At 36.1% G+C, this 18647-nt stretch overlaps 1 protein-coding gene across 7 annotated transcripts in view; it reads left to right on the forward strand.

The window, feature by feature from the left end:
* The window catches only part of FOXP2 (forkhead box P2), a 411548-nt gene that overhangs the window by 329304 nt on the left and 63597 nt on the right, over positions 1 to 18647 (forward strand). The gene's annotated exons all lie outside the window — the stretch shown is intronic.

An 18647-nucleotide genomic window follows, 5' to 3' on the forward strand; every position in this document is an offset into this window, starting at 1 on the left:
CACTCACTGCTCCTAGGAGATTCATTTGCAGAACCCACACATTGTGCTGTTACCTACAAAGTAACAGGGAGAATATAACTGAGAAATGTTCATTTCTCAGTCTTTGCATACTAAATTGGAAGATTTGGTTTGACATTATGCAGCAAGTGGCACTGTGGTTTTCTTCAAAACTCTTTCATTTAAGGAATTGCTCTAGGACGTCTTACACTGGGCAAAATTTAGCAAGATTGTGGCTTTTGCCACTTAAAGGAGTTTGCTGTTCAGAAACTTCCAATAATGTCTGGGTCATCACTACTGGCCACAAACAGAGAGACAGATAGATGTGTATATATACTTTTTTTTAAGCAGGCCCTAAAGCTTTGCACTTCACAAAGAGAAGGTAAATAGTCCGCTTAAACCTCTTCAGCATCTCTATAAGTAAGATGCCGACAGCATGTCTTCTTTTCTATTACCTGCATGTCCTGTCTCTGTTCTCCTTCCATGTGTAAATCCTGCTCTAATTTCTTTGTGTTTGTTGCCACTATTTGATATTTATAGAGTTCACAAAGTTTGTAGAGAAAATAAAAATATCCAACTTAACAGTCCTTAACTGGTATTTTAATTGAGCCAACCATTCATATTTCCACTTTTCCTCTCTTTAAATATTTTTTCTAGCCATTGCTATGACTTGTGACAGAGGCTGGATGCCCATAATTTAGAGAACTCTTCTGAGAACATAAGCTTGAAATTTTTTACCAGATTGATAAAATTATGGTTTTTAGTCCACAGCTGGGTTTGCCATGGTTAAGAATAGTAACTATTCCACTGAAAGATGCTAAAGTATAGTGAAAATTGTGAAATCTTTCACAATTTTAGTCTATCACTATCAGTAGAATAAAAAGGATCTGGCACTGAACATTTCATTACAGATTCATAAAGTATTTCATTTATAACATTTTTATTGTGACTTTCTGGTACTAAAATGCTCTGAAATTTTTAATAGCGATTTTGGGTCAAAAAGATGATTTTGAAGAAGTTGAAACATTCCTACATTTTCAAAACAACATTGTTAATATTAGTTTTTCAGGGTTGCATAATGTCAAAGTCAGATTCATCTCAAAGCAAAACTTTTTCTTTGGAATTTCTATCACTAATATTCTTATAAGAACATATTGGAAATATTTTATTTTAAATGGAAAAAAAGCAACTGAATTGTTCCTAAGGAATATTTTTAACCCTTCAGAATTGCTTGTGAATCGCATGTTGCTTTTTTTGCTGTTGACTAATGGTTTTTATTGTGCAGAACTGGATTGTTTTCCTGCCTATTTGGGCAAGAGCAAAACTTTGCTATAGGACCTGCAAACCTTAGTTGTATTTTAGTCTTGTTTCATGAAACACTAGTTCTAAACTTCCTTGAACTTCTGGATGGAAAATGTTTTTCAGTTATCACTTAATTTAAAGGCAAGTCTCAGTCTCTTCTTCCAGACTTGAAGAGCTGTGGAAGCTGTGGTATCATGCAGAAGGTGACACATGGTCTTTTCATTAGGAGTACTGTAAACACTGTGTATACGTGAACTGTAATAATATCTTTTGTCAAAAGGAAAATATTCTGGGTCACGCAGTATTTCAGTGAATGTGTCTGGGTTTTGGTGAGCCCAGCTCTTGGAACAACCCTCATTCCTGAGGTTGGTTCTTGGGGCACTTGTTACTGTCAAACTTGGGGACAAAGTTGTAGCTGAGTTTAGATCACTGATGATTTCAGAGGTGGGTCAGGTGTTTGGGTACAAATGTGCATTTTCTTACATTTGTAAGATACAATCCCGTGTAAAAATAACACTGATAAAGTTTTAATTTATATGGCAAGAATTCAGTAATAGGATAGTAGTGGAAAACGTGTTTTAGCCATTCCATTCCAAAATGCATATTTTATTGGTAAATGACATTATTTTTTTTCATCATTATATTTTTGTGAAAAAATTACATATTTTTATACTTATATGTACATGTATACAGATAATAATTGGCTTTAATTGATGCATGGGAGGTTTGTGTTAAATGTCCAATAATTTTGGGAAATAATCAAAGTAAGAAAGTGCTGAAATAGGAAGTGTTGTGGAATTCCCCTTGCTTAAATTTTTTTAAAATATTTTAGACAAATGTCTGTCAGAAACAAACCCATTTATTCTGCTTTTGAAGAGAAGGATATGGTAGCTTGCTTGCCAAGGTGTCTTTTTGCTCTGCAATTTGCATAACATTTTTTTTCTGGAAATACTTTTATTTCAGTTTATTTCTTTTAATTAAAATTCAAATTATATTGCTCTTCAGTGCTTACAACAATTATGCCTATATGTATATTTAATGAACATCAGTTTGTGAGGTTTTGTTATGAGTAATCCAAATAGTATAACAAAAAGTTACATCTATTTTTCTTAGAATAATTATCTGAATGCCATTAAGATAGTCTCTGAGTTGTTTCTAAAACTAAATAAAAGTGAGAGGAAAATAGAATTTTATACAGAAAATGTTTTTAACAGGCATCTATGTCTCAAGTGTTGCAAAAGGTTCTATACTTATTTCAAATTTACACAATGATGTAAGTAATAGTGAATTTTCTTATGCTCAAATCTTTGTGATTAATTGATTTTGTGACTAGGGAGACAAAAATAAATTCTTCTAAATCTATAATTTTCAGGGAAAATTACATAGATTTTCTCTGTGTTCAGAGAGCTTTGGAAAGTACTGCTTCATTTATTACTAGGCACTTTCATGAAAAGAGTTTTGAAAATATTTAGAAGAAATTAGGACTTAACAAACTTCTTGATTTCAAAACTAAGGGAGAGGTGTTTCCACCCAGTTGTCCACTTCGGGGCTCTGGTTGTTCTCCGAGTTAAGGGAGTACGGGAGCAGAATTCCTCCCGTGCCAGCCCGAAGCAGGACAGGCAGCAGGTGCCAGCTGCTCCTGCGGCAGGGGAGCCGCTGGCACCGCCCGGCCCGTGCCAGGGGTGTGGTGTGGATCCCGGGAGGAATGGCTGGGAGAAAGGCTGAGCTTCTGGAGCCTGCTGCTCAGCCATCCGCCCTGATAGGTGAGACCCTTCAGTGCAGCTCCCAGCTGGGGATTCGTGCCCTGCCCAGGTTCTCTCCGTTCACTGGGGAAAGGAGAGATGGGTCCTGGCCCTGGTCATCGCATCCTGCTAATATAAAGCCATAAACCCCACTTCTATGTCTTTTCAAAGGAGTCAGCATTCTCGGTGTAAGTGTCAAAATGCTTTCTTTTTTCTTATTTACTTGTCAGAACTGCTTCTTTTTTTTTTTTTTTTTCTAGCAATAAGCATTTTATGTGATTTATATTAATTCAAACTTAGAGTGTTGTTTCATACAGTGCTTGGTTTGAAATGTGCTGCTACTATTTTTGACTGAAAGGAGTTGTGCATTCAAAACATCGTCCCTTGTAGGCCTATTAAAGCTCTTCAGTTCCCTATAAATATTTCATCATAAGAACTGTAAAAATATGCATTTTGTTTAGTAGTCCTGGATGTGCTATATATGTTTTTTTTCTGTCAAGTAGCATCCAGTATCTAGCAAATCACAGTTCTGATCATCTTCTGAAAAGATAAATAAGACTTTTATAAACATATAATGACATCCTTAACAAAAATGCATTATTTAAGAAATATCAAAAATATTTTAAGGTAGGTTAATGAAGACATGTTCAAATAGTGAAATAATCAAACTAATATCAGTATACAAGACAGAAGAAAATATGTTATTAGGTGCTGTACCATTTTTATGGTTCCTTTTGAGAATGAGTTAGCTCAAATTAAGGTGTTCTGCCAGTTATATTTAAAGATCTATACTTAAAAATGACTAATTTTATAGCATGTATTTTCTGTTTATGTGCCTGTCAGTTTTAAACAGCCTTTTATATGTAAATGCACGATGACAGTTCTATATTCTGTGTCATTTCAGTGCTAGAGTTTTTCATGCTATTGGAATAATCCCTTAACAGATATATATAGAGTTTTTACTGATATTTTGACAAATCAGACATTGTTATTAAAGTGATAAAAGAAAGTATTTCAAATGCTTTTTGCATTAGAAGTTCTGAACTTGTCTTTAAAAAATATATATGTTTCTTAGTTCTGTTTTACTGAACCTTTCAGAGAAATTGTGTCTTTCTAGTTCCATTTTTTATAACAAAAATTTGTTCTTGGAACTTGTTTCTAAACAGGTGTATCACTAAAGATCCGTCCTTATTGCTCTTTCAGTCATTTCATTGTAAGTGACTATAGCCAGCTGTGTATTCCATTAACTCATGAATAACATATGCTTTACCAGTGCTGGATGTGCCTCCCCTTGGAGACAGATTGTTTGCCTGTAATTATCAAAGCAAACAAACACTGGTTTATTATCTGTAATATTTGTACTTTGGAAAACTTGTTGCCTTTTCAGGGCTGATATGCTCTCAAGGTAACAAGTTTGGAAGATTTCAGCTGTATTGTCCATTTCAGTGCATGCCTGAGCAGTGAGTAAGCCTAGAATGGTTTGGGTTTGAAGGGAGCTTCAAGATAATCTGCTTCCAACACCCCTGCCATGGGCAGGAACACCTTCCCCTAGACCAGGTTGCTCAAAGCCCCATTCAGTCTTTGACACTTCCAAGGCTGGGGCATGCACAACCTCTCTGGACAACCTGTTCCGGTGCCTCACCACCTCACATTTAAGAGTTTCTTCCTATATCAAAAACTCCCATCTTTCAGTTTAAAGAGGTCTTGTCACTACAGGAAGAGAACACTGTAATTTCTCAAGAAATCTTTAAATTTGCTTCATCCCTAGGTACCACTTCATATTTTGATACTAAACCTGTAGACTACAAACAAATTGAAAAAAAACCAAATAAAGTATTTCCATAGTCTTGAAAAAAAAAAACAACCCCAAAACATTGGCAGGTGGCATAGAAAGTCAGTGAAAGGACAGAGACACTCACCTGTGTCTAATGAAGGAGGTGACATTTCAGTAAATGGAAGGTACTTAAATATATGCTGTGTGTTGGCAGTGTTCCAAGACTGCTGATGGAAGTGTTTCTGGGGAAAGGAGCAGTGTATTGAGGAAACTGCTTGCTTTCAGCTGTGTCAAGAGTGGGACTGGGGGCTGGCTAAATGTCTGGTGGGAGCCACTAGGATAGCAGAGACATACCTGCTGAAGCCATGGACAGCTTTCAGGTCTCTCCTTGACAGCTATTGCTAAACTGTATTTACCCTAGTTTATCTGTATGCTCTTCTGGATATCTCTGTGTTATTTGAATTAGTGATGAAAATCTTCTGTTGCTTGAGAGCAACACATGGCACACAGGACAGTTTTTAGTGCCACTATCACCCCAGAGCCTTGTGGCTTTTCAAATGAACTGTCAAAAAGTCCAAATTCATCTTGCCTAAGCTAGGGCATTAAATTTTAGGTAGCCTTGTTAGAAGCAAAGTCAGTCTAACCTGAGTCTGCAGTAGAAAACAGAGACAGATGAAGACAATGCTGGTTTTACAAGTCACTAGTCAATGGATTTGCACATGGTCTTCTGTTGCCCCTAGAAAGTGCTCAGGGCAAGCAGACCTGTAAGACCAGTAAGATGCTTAAAATGTTATTGTACAAACCTGGCCCAAGTCATGGTACATAAGATAATATGAAATTATTAATGTTGATAATCTAATGAGTTCCCTGTAAGGCTCAGGTATCTAATAAGAGACAAAGAGCGGGAGCTTTTGCCATGATAAATTTTTCTATTTGACTGAAAGTGTTCATGCTAATACTGAAAAAGTATTCATGGTAATGACCATGTCATTACACACCAGGGCAGATCTGACCACAGTCCTGAAACACTGCATTTGATACACAAATAGGTGTGTTTGTATGACCAAACAGCAAGACGGATAGCAAAACAAAATCAGAAATTTCTACTCTGTACATGTAAATGGCTGCACTTTCTATAGAACAGAAAAAATGGAAACCCTCTTATTCCTATAACATATCACAAGATCATGAAATGCTGAAGTGGTTTGTATTTGGTTAGAATGTTAAAACACCTTTGCATTACACACCCAAAAGACACATAAACAGCAAGTACTGAGAAATTATTCTAAACTGCACTGCACTGTTTTAAACGTTTAATTAATGAAAGTCTCTTTTCAAATTGCTGTAGAAAGATCATGTATAGAAAGAGTCACATAAATGTGAAAAAGTACACAGCAGTTCCTGATGGCCTGATGAGTGATTTCTTGCCCTAGTTCTGGCATCTATTGACAGCATTGGTCACTGTTTCTGTTTTGTTGTGCTGTTTTAATCTGTGGCTGTTCAGTGGGGAACACTAGTGGTAATGATTAGAAATGACTCACTGACTGCATCATCTCCTTATTTTCTTTACAGCCAGCTTTACCCATTCATTGTCTCACTGCACACAAAATTAATTTTCTTGTAGTGAAGAGCTCAAAAGCAGCTTGCTTCAGCTGCTCCAAGAAGCAGATAGAGGGGCTAGAGACCTGCATTTCATGATTGCTGGTATTGCCCTTTTATCACAAACTGATCAAAAGAGCCCAAAAGTGGACAGATAAGGGATTTTATTCAACCACCAGACAGGGAAATAGGTGAATTGGATTAATCTCAGCACTTCTTGAAAGCTTGAGAATTGTCCACATCAGCTGCTCTTTGGGCCAAATGATAGTTTTTATTGCTTAAATTTGACTGAGATCCATCCATTTTACCCAGAGGTAGGAGCAACTAACACCCGTTAATCCCCATGCACTCCTGATAAATGTACATAAAACTACAGAGTACTTGTCAGCCTTGACAGGGTAAATGGAGAACTGTCCTATTAAAGGCTACTTTGGCTGAGATCAAAAAATGTTTCTTTTATCTCTATCTAAATTAAATACATAAGATATACTACTGAGATGCTTGGCTACTCTGTTTTCAATCTTCTGCACCTGCAGCATGTGCCTTTGCTATGGCTGCCAAGATTCAAAGGAGAGGGGGCAGGATTTGGAATGGAAATCTTGGGCATGCTGTGTCCTGGGCAAGGTGGCAGTGATACCCAAATCACTGTGATCCGAGTAGTCTTACCTTTCTGTCTGAAGCAGTCCTAAACTGTGTTTTTTACATCTTATGTGCAAGGGTTACAAGAGAGGGTAGCTCTGTAATCCACATGCTGGCCACAGTTTATGCCTAGAGTATGTTTATGTCAGCTGGAGACAGAAATTTTTGTCTGCCATTTGGATCTATATAAATTTGTCTTTATTTTGCTGGTGGTGATAGCTACATGTTTTTGTTTAAGAAATGGGCAGTGGGGATGGAGGGAGGGGGATGAGGAATGAAAGAAGTAAATCTTTAGACTAGGAAGAATATGTTTACAAATTGTCATTTTTAAGAAATATTTTCTTGATATCTAATTGATTCCATTAGGCACAGATCATGCTTATGTGCACACTTAGGCATATAGCAGCATAAATTGATTTTACGTGGGCATACAGAAGCAGTGGCTTCTCCTGTTAATGGGGAGCCAGGTTTTTTTAAGCATTGGGCAAGGGAAAATTGCACTGCCTTTTCCATAACTTTAAGCTCAGGGAAAAGATGCAGAAAACTAAGGCATAAGAGTGCCTCAGTGCCCAGAAAAGCATCCAGCTAGACAGACGTGAATGTCTGGTAATTATATATATGTCCTTTAATCAGACTGTGGCATGGGATTCTGTAGCTTTGAAAATCATACTGCATAGATGCTGGTCATGAAGGTTTTAATAATAACAGTCTCCATATTTCCAAAATAGGCCCTGATCCATTATCCTGTGTTTGAACCAGGTATAATGCTTCATTTTAGTTGCCTGGCTAGTTGGTGAAAAGAGAGGAACATGTTTCAATTAAATATTTCAAGTAGTCAAGGTGTAGTCGAGCTGAATTATTTTCTGATTGTATCTGGGTTTGTGCTTACTATTTGAGGACTTTTTTTGGGGGGAAAGTGGAGTTGCCACCATTTTATATCTACAAGTTTCACACTCTTGAGCTTTAAGCTGGAAATTGGCAAAAATGTTGTTCTGGTGAGCTGAGAAAGATGTTTCTCTTAGCTAGCCTCTACTTCCTCTTAAAGCAGAAAGTCTATGAGGAGATCAGAACAATTATGTACTTTGTGAAGATCTGGAAATACAGATGAGAACCTTCAGCCTGTGCATGTTTTAGAGCACAAACAAAATGCAAATGCAGAAAAATTTAAGGTTGTGGTAATTGAGTTTCTTGGGATGGAGTTTGATTTGGCCATGTGGGGAAGGATTATTTTAATTTGTTTGGATGCATTTTGATGGAAAATAAGAGTATCAAATTAAATTGCTTTAAAATACAGTGTGCTAATAAAGTTTCTTTAAACTAGTAGAAACCTAAGTCACCCAAGGTGAGTAGTTAGCTGAAATTTTCTAAAGCTATCTTGTGTCCACTGAGAATTGGAACACAAAAACAGTAAAATAATCCCATCATTAGGAAAGTATACTGATTTGTTCAAATTGTAAGATTAACAATACATTTTAATTTATACTGTTGGATGCATATACTAAGGAGTATCTGTAGGTCACATAGTTCTGGTTTGAAAGCATGCAAGATATTCCACTTAAAGAATAATTTTAGTGGCTCCAAGTGTCTACACCTGAGTAGTTCTTTTCTTCTTCACTTCTGTGGGGTTCGCTCATGCACTGCTGTTTTGTTCTGCTTTCTCAAGGAAAGGAAGGCTTCTCATCACCAGATGTAACATGCCTACATGAGGAGGTTCCTTGTGATTCATGGAGAGAAAGCTCTCGCACAGAAAAATTCAAAATTCAGAACAGAGCTCAATTTATTCTGTCTGAATTGCCATCTAAAAGACCTTCTCTCTTTCTCTCTTAACTGTATAAATAGTGTATAGACACTCCTCCTAATTTATACTGTTAAAGCTACAAGCTATGGTTTGCCTAGCTACTGGCTGCATACTCTCTGGCATTGTCTTGTGAGAAGGAAACAGTACAGGTGGATTGGAGGTTTCTGATATCCAAATAGTACAATACTTCTGGAAAACCAATTTGTTTGGTGAGCCATATAGTCCTTGGGCTTTCTGTAGGTCTTGTAGTTCATTGTGATGGTAATTTTTTACATGTACTGTAGCTTATTAGAAACTGGACTGAAACTTGAAGTATTATTGACCATCAAATAGTTTCAGACATCAGTGATTCATGGGTGTCATTGATCTGCAGCAAATAGGTATTGTTGCCCTAGAACTTCGTACCCCATTACTCACATTTAAAGTCCATAAAGTGTTCTATAATGTTTGTTCTTGAAACACTTTTAAACTGAGAAATAAATCTGAGTTTTTGTTTTAGTTTTTGTCCCTGTAGTATTTAAAATGCATGTATCAATGAAGAGCTGAAGTTAATACTGCTGTATAGACTAATAAGCTATGACCTTTCGTACACGTTTGTATGGCAGGTTTGTCAGAGGGAAACAGGCAGACTATCTTCAGCAAGAATATACAGGAGTGTCAGTAGCCTTTGATCTTTTTGCTTAGCCAGTTTATAGGTTTCTGTCTTTCAAACTTCCAGCATTTGTGTGTCTGTTCATTACTGCATCTCTGTGGAAAAAGTGGAATACCTTGTGCAAGCTCACTTCTTCCCAAGGATTCTCACCGCCTCTAAGACTTGAAAGTGCAATTTGCTGTAAAGCACTAGGTAACAACGTAGAATTTGAAATCCATTACTCTGTACTGATAAGGTTTATCCTGAAGAACCTTTATGTACACTGACCATGGCTTGGAAAATGATATCACAAAATCAGAATTTTTTTTTTCATTCAGTTATAGTATTATATTCAGTGTAGCAAGAAATGGTTTTGCATGACAGTACACATGTAAATGTCAATGCATATGTCATTTACAGTTATCTGGGTGTTCTGTGAGATTCACAGTGATCATGTTGGAGAAAACTGTCTCTGTTACACTGAATAAAATGTGCTTAGTAAAAATTGCTAGCAATTTTTTTTCTAGACATATAATGACATGGTAAGAATACAAAACAAAACTACCAGAAACAAACCATTTCTCAAGCAGTAATATCTATGGGACAAGTGATCTAAATTGGTGGAACAGGGAGAGTTCATCACTGTACTGCAAAAGGACTTGAAATATAACCTAAAGGCAAGTGAAATACTGATTCCAAGCTTCGAAATAACAGCAACAAATTTACCTACAGACAGAAGATGCATGGAAGCAATAAAGGAATTATACAAGTCTTACACACGCAATCTGATTATTCTGACCAAAGTGTTAATTGGATCCTAACTGCCAGATCTGATATCTGTAGTCTTGTAGTGGGAACCTTTCAAAGTGATGAACTGTAATTCACCGAGCTGCTTGAAGCACTTGTAATTTACTGCATGTCATACTATGAAGAGCCTGACCTAATGGACTTTACATTACCTGTAATGCTGGAAACCTTTCAATGAAACTAGTTGGTAAAAAATAATAGTGGAAGTCTATTCAGAAAGGGAAAAACCCCCTACATTTTAAACACTGTTTTATACCCATATAAAAAGTTGGTCATTAAACAAAAGATGAGCAACTCAAGTCAAATATTTAAACTGGAATACTTCTCAGTAGTGAGATGTCTGGTAAATTTTAAATTAAGTAGAAGTGATTAATATGAAAAGAGAACCTGAGATAGTTCTAAATGGTGTGGAATATGTTGTGCTTCAGATGGTCATGCATGAAATTCCCTTTCCTGAATATAATATGTTATAAAATGTGGTTTGAGATAACCATTGTTCCCTACTGCATCTTAAATCAATATTCCGCAACACTGAGGGAACATTTATCTATAAAAATATATTGCAGATACTGAATGCTAAGTAGAGTCCAAACTTAGGTGTCCTGTGCTGATATCTGGTGGAAAGTAAAGACTTTCTTTTCCTGTAGATGATTTTGGAAGGCAGCCATAATAAGACAGGGGTGGTCTGCAAACACTGAAACAAAAGCAGTGCTATGAAAGTAGTTCCATTTTGGCAAATTCTTATTCTGGTAAGGGGTTGGGGAGAGCAGTGGAAGGTTATTTAGCTTGTTTGTGGTATTTGTGCCCCATCTTCACCCAGTGGTGCTCTTTAAATGGTGCTAGGAAAACTACCACTTGTTGTCACCTTGCCCTGCAAAGAGCTGGGCTTTCTCCTGTGCTCCTGGGAGGCAGCTCTGCCCCTGGGCAGCTCCTCTCTGCTGCTCTGCTTCCCCAGCTATTCTGCAGAGGCCAGCAGAGACCCAAAACTTAGCAACAAATTCCCTTCTACAATACAACAGAGAAGATGCACCAAAGCATAGCTGATACCTACCCATCTCAGCATCAAAAAGCTAAGCCTATGTTTCCATGGTTCTGATGTATATAATCAATAAATGTCAAAAATTATTCCGTAGTACACTAAAACTTGGAAAAGGTACTTGAAAAGAAGTAGAAACGTGTCTTCTTTTAGTAGTCAAGCCTACATAATTATTGAAGAAACATTTCCTGAGATGTTACATTTTAGTAAAAGCATGAAGAATTTTGTTAAAAATACTAGGGAAGTTTATTGCTTGGTCTTGCTGCATTTAGCCTGTACAGTTTTAATTTTCTAAAAATTCTGGTTGGTGAAATATCTGTAGCACTGGGTTTGGTGTTGTTGGTATTTATTTGAACTGTTTAATAATGCAGCTGTCTTACATACATGTGCCCAATCAGGGATTGCATGATAAGGAGCTCTTGGGTTTTCTTTCTATACCTTTTTTTTTTTTTTTCCCTCAGCCCAAATAATGATTTGCACAGAATGTGAGTGCATTGTTTGGAATATTACAGTTCTTTGGCCATGGTGCTTTCTCTTGGTGTTGTTTATTCTAATAGCGCTGCATGTTAAACAGCATACGAGCTGGCAGACCTGAACAAATCTTTGATCTGTACTTATTAGCTAGGGTATTCACACAAAGTAATTGCTAAGCCTTTGGTACAAAGCTCTCAGTAAATCTACCTCAGTTTTCCCTTTTCTTCCTGCCTGCTTCCATTGAAGTTGACCTCTGTCAGTTAGAGAGCCTCATCAGCGACTCCAAGTGCAGTGAGAGCATCTTAATGATCTGAAATTCTTCTGAGAAGTTGGTGATGTTTTCTCATCAGGATCCAATTTAGAGTGCTTTGTTCCATTCTTGAACTTTGGAGCCAAAGAAAAGCAAGTCAGTTTGTAGCCTTCTGCGTGGTGAGCTAGAAAGCCAAAGTAGTGTACACTCCTGCAGGAGATTTTTGAAGGGTATAACTCTTTTTCAAGAAGCACTTAAAAATAACTAGAGACTACCATGTTCCTTAGCAATGCATGTCTTCTCGGTAGGGCCCTGAAACACTGCATTTCGTTAAGCAGAAAGAATATTTAAAGTCCTTAAGATATAATTAGCTACATTAAGGCAAGCCAAATATTTTATGGTTTAGCAGTGATATGACTGATTGAAATAATCAGTATGTCCGAAGAATATAGTAAATGTTGGGGATAGGTGCTTTTTTATACATTTGTGCTTCAGTGGATTCAGTGTTAGTAATTGTAATATTTCAATAGTAGAGTTCACTGTGAAGCGCAAAGAGCTGAGAGACTGTAATAGCTGAGGTGCTGCTGTTCATTTTATGTGCAGATGTTTATGGTGAGACTGTTTCATAAATGCTTATTACCGTTAGCCCTTCTAAGTGTAATTTTCAGAAGAAAAAAATTCTGCAATTCAACCACCATTCCTCTCTATTCACCACACTTGTCAATCAGCTAGTTGCTGTATCTACAGGAATGGAGGTGTTATATTCTTGCAATTATCATGTCATATACTTGAAAATGTAAATGAATGTGTGTGTAAAATTAAATTTATGGGTTGTCAGCGAAGAATAAGAACCAGGAGAGCAATTACTTCTCTGCTTTCATCTTTTGAGCTCTGATACATCAAGCAGAAAACCATGCAGCTAAATGTTGGAATTAGCATTGTGCAGGTCCTGGAATGAATGGGCTAGTGTCTTTTGCTGCCTTTTCTGGCTCTTTGTTTTGGAGAGCAGTGAAATTAAGATGATTATCATCCATCAATCTATGAGAGAGCCTATGAAAGCATGAAAGGAGCTTCCTTCTCATATTTATTTTTGCTTTCTTAGAGAGTTGTCTTTTATCAGGACAGCTCCCCTTTTGTTGAAATTAATATTATTTAGGCTAATTTTGTGAGCTCCATCAAAATCACAATTGTTCTGTTTTTGTATCTGTAGCATTAAAGGAATACGAAATTTTACATAGTTGTGTTCTATATTAAAAAAATATAAGTCAGTCTGATTCTTGTCACAGGAGAAGAAAATTAATATCTTAACAATGTAAAACTGGACAGCATGCTTTATGCAGAATAGACCAAAGTCATAATTATAATAAAAGTTGTTGAATTTAAGATATGCAATAAAAAGGGTATTATACCCATGTTGTTTAAATGAAACAAAATAATCAGTGAAACACCAGAAATATTCTGACTGTACACACATATTGATTAAGATCTAGACTGTACAACTTTCAATAAAATTAAGTACTCCAACAGCAAGCCTGTATTGATTTTGATATTATTCTGCTATCATCATCAGTTAAGCATTAGCATTTTGTAGATAAAGTTTTGGAAAACATAAAGAATAAGGGTAAGATATTCAGTAACTTCTTTTCAATGATTTTAGAAGTCTAATGAACAATGGTGCAGATTTGTTTGAATATGAATGTGCAGTGGGATGGAGTTTGACCTTCAGCTGTGATTTCAGTTCATCAGGATTAGTCAAGCTAGGCGATCAAGACTGCTAATGCATAATGATTTATAAAATGAAAAATGTGTAGTGACCATGCAAATGTTTCAGCTAATCAAAGAGGGGAACTTTAGCTTTGAGAAGAAAGAAAAACAAGGGCATGTCAAGGCCTAAACCAAAGATGTATGTAAAATAATCTGAGCAGCTTGATTAGCCAGAGTGAGATTAGAAGTTGCATTATTGGCCTTTAAACATATGGTGTAGCATATTATATATCACCTATAATCTCTGATGCAGCAGGAGTACGAGCAGGTTGTTTTCCACTAACTGTAAATAGAAATTACTTTAATCTTCCCTAAAATGTTTACATGTAATTGGAGAAGTGCCTGATAACAAAAAAAAAGCTGCAAAGATAAAGTTCTATAAACCAGGATTACACAACAAAGCACACTCAGGTATATTAAATTGATTAAAATGTAGATAGATTAATAATAATAAATTAAATTCCACTGTAAACAGGGAAAACAGGAGTCCTGAACACAATAGTTATATCTTTGTTACTTTGTTATTTTTCCTGTTGCCTGCCTCCTAGGGTTTCTCTGTTGATAAACTTTAATAATTTGTATCAAGATTTGTATTTTCAGAAGCATGTAACCGTATCTGAACTGCATAAAATTGGTCAGTATATATTGTCAGTGTAAAGGCATCATTATGTATTATTGTTCTCTAGTTATGAACAGCTTATAAATACCACTCAGTTTATTCTCAGGTCTTTTTAATATTATAGAAACAGGAATATTCAAAAGGTTATTATTATGGTAGACATTCTACATGTATGCTAAAGTAGGAAGAGAAGGAATGCAGTTGTTTCATCTTTTAAAATGTTTCTTTCCTGCTGAAAAACCCGATCCTGTACTGTGTGTGGTTTCACACCTACATTTATTTTTGAAAGGAAGATCCTGCAGAAAGATTCTCCATTAAATGTTCAATTACACATCTTTCAATAAGCCAGAGAGACTTGTCTTATGGAACAGTTCCATTCTCAGATCTGTCACTTAAAATATGATATGATTTTGGATTAATTACTTAAAGGTGGTGACTTGTTTCCTCTGTCTGTAACAAAGAAATAATTCCTACCTACCTTAAACCAGCTCTGGGTATGACTAATATATGTGATTTTGTGACTCTCCTCAAAATCACTGAAAACTAAGGGAAGGGTTTGTTGCAATTTTCATTCTCAGTACCTGACTTTCAAAATAAAAGGAAATTGGAATAAAAATAGTGTGTCTTCGCTGATTGTACTTGGTGAGATTGTTCAACACTTCTTGAAAATATGTGCAGTTTTTCAAGGCTTCTGAAAAATACAAAAGTCTACTGCAGGTGCAGGATGCCTATCCTTTTGGCCATTAAGAATATGATTTTTATAGGTAACATGTAAAAATATAAATTTTTCTGATTCTTATTATCGATTAATTTGTAGGAACAAAAGATGAGTGTTTACCTGGCAAGCGTCTTTACAGCTAAAGCTGAATTTTAAATGTACAACTAAAGAGTGCTGTTAAATGCACAGCCTTAGTCTCCACTATTTCTCTAATGAATTGATCTGGAATAAAACCAGATTTTTATTCTTCAAAGAGTTCTGTTTTCATTTTTGCATCCATGTTCACCTATCTAATTTCCAATATCAATGTTTTCATTCTGAGTCATAGCTTTTCTTTAATTTGTACATTCATATGCAACAATAAAACAATTTTCAGTTGTTCTTGCTTGAAATGCCATTTAGATGTGTTAAAAATTGTTTGTTTAAATATCTGGAATTTTATTTGGTAGGATTTATAAGCTAATCCGAAAAATAGGGGGTAGCCTGCAACAAAAACATGAGAGACATCAGAATATGATGGACCCTCCATCTGGGTCCATTCTGGGGCCAGTGGATTTGTGTGTTCTTCAGAGGCTGTCCCACCCATTGTGTTTTGTAGGACTGCATACCCAGTTATCTTCATGGTAGAGTTCGGAGGTCAATGTCCTTGAGGATGCCATGCAACAAACAGGATGCTGTTATAAATCATGTTTCACTTTGTCACTTCAGTTTTTCATTTGAGGTTTAAGCACGAATTTTGGGGAGTTTGTGGCCAACTCAAAGGAGCAATCCTGTCTCTTCACTGGGTCACTCTACCTGAACTGATTCTAGATACATTGAGAGATTTCTGTGAAATAGTCAGAGATTGCATCTCTGCTACGTTTTTGTAAAATCGTATTGGAAATCTTGGAAAACACAGACATTAAATCAAAGAAATATACCTAATGCATATAATTGGCCATAAAATAGCAGGTTTCAGATAGTCTTCCAGCCCAGATAGCACAGTAGCACTATGCCAGTAAGAAATAAAGTACAGTCTGGTGTATCACTGAAGGCTGTGAAATGTGCCAATTTATGTTACCTAATGACAGTTAGAGAAATCTCTTTGCTTAATGCGTTCTGCTAATGTAAATTTCAAGCAGTTTTCAAAATGTCTTGTCCTTTATCTCTGGGAAAGAATATATGTATCAGGTAAGATACACAAATATGTATCATTACATAAAATTCTTATAACAGCAATATTATCTCCGTAAATCTGTATTTTTACTAATGATCTTGACTGCCAGTTTTTTTCATGCTTCTGTCTATCATCCTGAAAAACAGGTATATTAGTTCTCTAGCCTATACAGTTGAACTGTTGAAAATTACAGGAAAAACAAATTTTCTCAGAAAAGCTGTTAGAATGTATTGCAAAGCAAGTGTGTCTCCATGTGTAAGAGCATGTACACAGTTAGGGAGATTCAGAGGAGATAGTACAAAAGCTAACAAAAATATGCCTGATGGAAGGGAATTTGTATTGCAGACTGAGGAACAGAGGACTCTCATGGTCTTGCTAAACGTCTCACAGGCTGCACAGAATCTTTAGCACAGAGTATGAACAAATCAGTGGCAGTTACAGAGTTAGGTAGATTTTCACTCAGTTTAGATCAAAATATTCATGTTTTGGTGCGTATTATAACAGTATGCATGTAAGAATTAGGAAAGTTCTTGCAGGGTTTAAAGGTTAAAGGGAATAGTTTAATTGTGAAAGTATCCATCTTCGTCTCTGCCTTCTCGTATCTGTGTGACCTGTGGTAGTTGAATAGCATCACTGAGATAAAACTGTTACAAGATAAATTCACATCTCAAGTACACAGAGGAAATTCTTGGTGACTTCTAAGGGAATTGAACAGTGACTCTAGTCAGTGAATTTTATTCTTTGCTCGTGCATCCCAAAGTTGTAAAAAACTGTTTATCTTGCCTTTGGTGCTTGCTAAAATAAAATACTGTATAGATATGGGGTGTTTCCAGTGCTACAAAACTAGATGTTACAAAGTGTAACCACCGAAATTAATCATCTGAAATTTAGGTGTCTACTCAAAGTGAGTCTACACTCCATGGAGAGAGACAGGTACATTCACAGTGCGGGCTTAGTTCCATGTTAAAATAAATCCTTAAACTCAATCAGATATACTTTGCTCAGGATTTCTTTATTCTGTTGATAATGGAAGGAGTGCAGGGATAGATGAGCTTAAATTCCTCTCCACAAGTTTCTGAGTGGAAATCTGGTTTGTCTTTTCCATTTGTATTTTAGAGTAAAACCTTCAGAATTTTTATTCTTAAAATTAATTTGATGTTTGTCAAAAGATTAACAGACTTTTTAGTAAAGGCTGATATGTTTATTTTCAGACTCTAAATTAGTCTAAATTAGTTTTAAGACCATAGTTTGTGCTGTGATGAATTGTGTGAAAAGTGGTATTCTGTGTAATATTATATGAGGTAATTTCTTGTAAAAGTAAATTTCAGTGGACTTGTGTTTCTTTTTTCCTCTGTTTCATTTATACAAAGTCTTTCGGGATAGAGTCAAGTAATAGAAACATTAGAAGAGTTTCTCCTCCTAAAATGGGCTCATGATTTATTAATAATAATATTATTTTTGCTGATTTACAGAAGACTGGAATGTCCCACAACATCTCAAAAAACAGTATTTATATGCCAGCTTGCTATTATATACAGTAAAAACATTTGAATTTTGCTGGTCAAGCGAGTGGGTGCTTTTTCATGTGTGGAAAGCCTGGCTTGCTGACATCTGTGTGACCGTATCCTGGGTAGCTGGAGCAATGCTTCACATTGTGTGCCTGCCACACAAGGGCTCGACAGATACCCCAGCTCCTTTCATAGGACTTTTCTCTCCTACATACACAATGGAACATACTTGCTTTGTCTTCCCAACTCACTTATATGTTCCTGAGAACAACGTGTGTGTATGTGGGTGGTTTTGCATTCGCCGACACTTGATCTCACTGTATGACAAGTGAAAAATAAAGCTGTGTCCAAAACAGCACCTACACAAAAATGCATTCTTAGAGTGTAGTGGAAAAACTATTAATCTAATGCCAAGGTTTCCCAACTTTCACTTTTCAGTTAGGAATGCTGAGAACACGATTCTCTCTGCAGAGACCAGGTGACTGAGGTGGCAGTCCTTGCTGTGTACTCTAATATGTCCATGACGTTTTTATTCCTGTATAAATCAGACCTTCTTAAAAGACTAGCTGAGAAAGAAAGTTTTTCTTCTACTGAAGTGATGTATTATGCGAAATTTTTTTTTAGGCTAAGTATCTTTATTGTGGAAAACATTTACTGCTTAAAGATACTTATTTTGCTGTCTGTCTTAATCATATCCTTTGAAACAGTCTCAATAGATTTTTCTATTCGTAACATTATGACACTTGATAAGATGATTGATTATGAAGTGTTGAGAGCCCTGCCATGTGATCATTTATTTTTAAATACACATTTGTACTAGCCAATGCTTAAAT

The sequence above is a fragment of the Prinia subflava genome, chromosome 4, assembly GCF_021018805.1.
Source record: "Prinia subflava isolate CZ2003 ecotype Zambia chromosome 4, Cam_Psub_1.2, whole genome shotgun sequence".
Classification (NCBI taxonomy): domain Eukaryota; kingdom Metazoa; phylum Chordata; class Aves; order Passeriformes; family Cisticolidae; genus Prinia; species Prinia subflava.